This window comes from Alosa sapidissima, chromosome 15, assembly GCF_018492685.1.
Source record: "Alosa sapidissima isolate fAloSap1 chromosome 15, fAloSap1.pri, whole genome shotgun sequence".
NCBI lineage: Eukaryota > Metazoa > Chordata > Actinopteri > Clupeiformes > Clupeidae > Alosa > Alosa sapidissima.
The window spans coordinates 5,996,621-6,001,974 of record NC_055971.1 but is presented as its reverse complement, the minus strand read 5'-3'; the positions used below and the strand labels follow the sequence as shown (position 1 = coordinate 6,001,974).

The 5,354-nt window shown below is 40.7% G+C and overlaps 1 long non-coding RNA gene and 1 pseudogene across 1 annotated transcript; both read right to left on the bottom strand.

Moving 5' to 3' along the window:
- Positions 1-350: 350 nt before the first annotated feature.
- LOC121684188 lies at positions 351-1,824 on the bottom strand. The gene is made up of 3 exons (XR_006023053.1): positions 1,124-1,824; positions 800-834; positions 351-539 (listed from the first exon to the last, which is right to left on the bottom strand). It is a non-coding gene; the product is annotated as an uncharacterized LOC121684188 (long non-coding RNA).
- Positions 1,825-3,869: 2,045 nt separating this feature from the next.
- LOC121684544 lies at positions 3,870-4,621 on the bottom strand (annotated as a pseudogene).
- Positions 4,622-5,354: the final 733 nt, after the last annotated feature.

Genomic DNA, 5,354 nt, shown 5'->3' with positions numbered 1-5,354 from the left:
ACAGTTCACATAGCACAAATGTTTCAATGCTCAAATGCTCAAAACATACACACACACACACACACACACACACACACACAGTGTTACTGTAGGTGCTGCTCATGTTGTTGCCTTCTGCTCCTGAGATAGTAGCAAAGTCTATACTGTTGTTTTCAAATGCATGTCTATATTCCCTGTGAGTGCACTGACATTTCAAGACCTACTTTATTCCATCAACCCCCTATGATAATACAAGCATGTCAACTGTTTGTTTATATGTCACATGCTAAATTGAACAGCGAGGCAGAGGCGCGGTACAACAGCGCCCATAGCCGGAATGCGTTGTTGTAGAGAGGGCCTTGGGCATGTGGAAAGGTGTGTGAGCAAATCCGCTGGTGGCCTGAAGCTCCATCCTGCAAAGGTGTGCAGTGTAGTTTTGGTGGCGGCGCTTCTGCAACATGGCCCTTCAGGATCACATCCCACTGCCGGCTGATGAGGAGCTGTTAGTGGAGGAGGTGGAAGAGGTCATTCCAGTGGCTGCTGCACACCTTCCTGCTGGCCTGGAAGCACACTGGGAATTAGTTGCACATATGTTTGGCCTAAACACCCAAACCCCACAATTCCCTGCCACATTACCTGTTTTTTCCCCCTTTGTTTATGTTTTTTACATTTCTTTTAGTTTGGTGGGGGTGAGGGGGTAAATGTACCATCACTTTCTCCCCATGATCCCTCCCACACACACACACACACACGTTCCCTATGAGCCATGACATCAAAATACATACACAGATTGAAAGGTCACAAAGCAAAGGCAACTTACCATTTTTCCGCCTCCCATGACAGGCCTACCCATACCTGGGCCATGAAGGACAAGTTAAATCAGTGAAAATCATGTCACATTTTGACACTGACCACAGCACTCTGCATGCTCACTTAAGTCCCAGAGGTCTTAAAGTTCTCCAAGCGAGAGGCTACTCAACTTCACAGCAGCATTCTCCAATGTCATTGTACCAACATAATTCAGCTATGTGTTCAAATATCAAGATCATATAATAACTGAGAGTAGCCTAACTTATACACCAACTAAACATAGCTTGTGATCAGACAAGATACAACACAAACCCCACTCCACAGGCATACTCACCTCACACCCATCGACTCAGTCTTGAACCCCTGACCTCTCTCATGTAAAGCACACACGCTACAGTCTCTGCCACAGCACAGTCACTTCACCACATCATAATGGGCTGTAGAGTCCATATACCGTTAGCTATGTGTATGATTAGCAGATGCTTCATCCAAACACACTTAACATACGACTACAATGTAACGTTATCCTTTTATAACAATTACAATGCTAGCCTCACATAACAATACCGTTGGCATTCAAAAGCTTTATCACCAGATAACTTAACTTAACGGGTGTTCGAAAGAATCTGTGCTGACACATTAGCATTAGGCTACATGTAAATTCACGAATAATAACAACACAGATGATTGCGGTCACCATAGCACTTCACCACAGGCCGCTCTGTTGTAGGCTAACTCCATAACACTTCACTTTCCACTGTACCACAGTAATGTGCAATTGTAGATTCCAGCAATGCTATGGTATGGTATCCCACAGCAATGTTATGGGATCGTTTAATGGCTACCTCTCATCCATCTGTCCTCTGCGTGTTCCGTCATCAGGGTTACGTCGTCTACTATGGTTCTTACTACATACTACAGGTCGAGAGGTGTAGCTGTAACTACACAACTTTACGATAGTGGTTGCGAACGTTAGTTGCTACTATGGTTTTGGGAAACACTGACGCAGTGTCACGATGCATCGTACTATGTAAGTTCCACCACCATAGTTCACACTATCGTTTTGGGGAACAGTTGTGTCGTACTTACATAGTTGCAACCATGTTAGTTGCTACCGTAGTTAGCAACGATGCTTTTGGGAAACGCACCCCTGTATAGTAATCACAACGTACAACTCTGGGATAGATTTACTAACACGCATTATTTATCAAACCAGCAGCTCATCTGGTAAATAACCTTTCTCCAACCTCTACTGCAATTTACGCGTACAACGCAAAACTGGTGCTCTGAATAGCGATTCTGTTGTCTTTGAAAGTTCCTCTTATTGAAGCATTTAACCGTAATTTGTAGTAATACCTGCTTCAAGGAGGCGGAAATATTTCATCGCAAAACAAACTTACGCTTTCATGGGTAGTTTTCGTAAATACAGGGGATACCTAATTAGGCGCATTTTACGCTTCTCCTACATTTTAACACGAAACTTCCACTTTCCTCTGACCCTCCTCTGAATGCATATGCATGACACGGGAAAACGCAATTTGCCATTTTCAGCTCCTGCAACAGGCAGTTTGCGGTTTTACCAAGTGCGGCCTGTTTGTAAATAGCTTGTATCAGTTATGTCAGTCTTTGCGAACAATTAACACCTGGAAACAGGCGCAAACGGCTTGATAAATCTATCCCTCTGTTTCCAAAAATGTTGGGATGCTGTGCAAAATGTAAAAAAACAAACAAATGGGATAATTTGCAAAGTTTGTAAACCTATATTTAGTTTTAAAAAAAGCATCGGCAACATGTCAAACGTTGAAGGTGAGAAATTATATTACTATGAAAAAATATGCTCATGTTGAATTTGATGCAAGCTTTTGAAAGAGGCAGAGTCTCACAGGAAAAAAAAGATTTGGAGGTATTCATCACTAAAAGCTGTGTGGGCAAATAATAATTCTGAAGAATTTGGGGTTTTTATCAGCTATAGTACAAAACATCACCTTCATATTCAGAGAATCCAGGGAAATCTTTGTACACAGGAACACGGATGAAAAACAATATTAGATGGCTGTGATCTTTGGGGCCTCATATGGCGCTGCATTAAAAATCTGTTTTTGTAATGAAAATCATTGCATGGGCTGAGGAAAACATCCAATAGCCATTCTCTATGAACATGATAGTCCATCCAAATATTCTGGTTAAAACTCCATGCAAAGAAGAAACCATATTTACACATGATCCAGAAATGCCGTTTTCTTATCTGGGCCCAAGCTCATTTAAGATGCACCAAGGTGAAATGTAAAACTGTGGTAAGACCAATCCATTTTTTTTGCAGAAATGATGGACTCTGCATCTTATGGGCACATTCTATGATGATATGGGGGCACATTAGACAGCACATCTCGAAAGGCACACTTAATGCTGAATGACATATACAGCTATATGCTGTAACTCACACTTCAAATCCGGCAGGTGTGTGGTGAATATGAGATGAGAATATGATAATTGATAATGATTTTAGTTTTTGTGAGAGTGATATCACCGCATTTGAGTTTTATATAAATATATGGCGGCATTAGATTAATCTGCTGGTGTTCACCTCTCTTATTACTAACATCTCTCTCTACTGCTACAATGTGAACACAATTTGTGAGCAGTGTGATTTGCTCAGGGTTTTCTTTTAAATCCACTAGAGGGCGATGTTGCAGTCTTTAAGGCTTGCAAACAAAGTTTGAGCAAAATGAGGGTTCTGACCTGTTGCTGCTTCAAATAATGCAAACAAAGTGGTTTTGAAATGAAATGTGTTGCTGTTGAAATTGCCCATGTTCGGCCTTTTAGGAGTTTGAGCTGTCATTTGAGCATTTAAATATAGTGAACCTGTATGCAAAAATGCTACAGTAGTAACAGCCTTCTGCATTCATTGTTTATTTTGATTTTTTTTATGTATTTGGTGTGTGATGAAGGGCTGTAGAGACCAATGGTTGAACAAAGATGTATGTCACTTGTTGCTTTATTTTATTACTGTATAATGACAAGAATTTCAATACAATCAGTTCATTAAAGAATTATGGAATCACAGAAAACCCACATAGCATTTAATGTGCATTCTTTCTCATGATATGCTTCCTTGTATTTTCATCTGGATGACAAATGATAACATAGCATTTGGGAATGAAAATACAAAATAACAAACCAAAACTAGATGCCAAAATATCTCCACTGCTACAGTACATTTCCCAGGAGAGCTGACATAAGCAGGAATAAATGTGATCCAGACAGCACAGAATATCAGCATACTGAATGTGATAAATTTGGCCTCATTAAAATTATGAGGTAGCTTACGAGCCAGAAAAGCCAGTATGAAACACAAAACTGCAAGGATTCCTATATACCCCAACACAGCCCAGAAACCTACAGTTGAACCTTCATTACACTCTAGAATTATCCTGTCTTGGTAAAGACTCATATTCTGATATGGGAATGGAGGGGATATAGTTAACCACAGGACACATATAAGCACTTGTATGAGAGTGAAGCCAAGAACACTGAGTCTCTGTTGCAGAGGCCCAAACCACTTCATGACATTACTGCCTGGAAGAGTGGCTCTGAAGGCCATTAACACCACTATTGTTTTACAGAACACAGGAGATGCAGAGAACAAAGGTGATCCCAAACGCTGTGTGACGCAACATACAGTACAGGACCACTCAGAGGGCCGACCAATGAAAGTAAGAGAACAAAGGAAACACAGAGTCAGTGAGAAGAGCAGCAGGGAACTCAGCTCTGAGTTGTTGGATTTTACTATGGGTGTATGTCTGTACTGGCAGAAAATAACTCCAATTAACATGGTCAAACTGGCACCCATCAAGGAAAGAAATGTTAGAATTATTCCCATCACTTCAGTGTAGGGTAGAAATTCAATTGTTTTTAAGACACACTGATCACCTTTCCAGTTGGACCAGTATGTTGGAGGACACTTCAGACAATCAGATGCGTCTGTATTTAAATAAAAGAAACAGCCTGAGGGTTTCAGAGCTTTCAGATAAAATATGGGTCTACCTTGTCTAAACATTGATAACATTGAATACCACAGTAGTCTTCTTTGATGGAGCATCAACATTAAGACAAAAAACAAAGTAGCATTACCTGTGGTGTTGCTTATTTCTCCCTCTCCACATGGTATGCACTGATAGCAGCAGACAGGCCTGCCTTTCTCCACCGCCTTCCTGGTGCCTGGAGGGCAACTCTTACTACACACAGACACAGGCACCTGCATCATTTTTATTTATTTGTATTTATTGTGATGGACAATCAATAGTAAGTCAATAGAAACATGGTAAATACTTCTGCCTTCCTTATGGGTGCCATAAGGCAACTAAAGTAAGAGAGTCTTACTGTTGTGAACCCTCCACCCCAAACAATGCTGACATTTCTAATTTTGAGTTCTTGTCCTTTGGGCAAAAATCCATTGTAATGGCCAATTTTCAGTGCCTCCATGGTTCCTCTTTGGACATTTTGTAGATTTATTAGATCGTATATGGCTGGATAATCTCCCTGTTCGTCAAAATATATATTTTCAC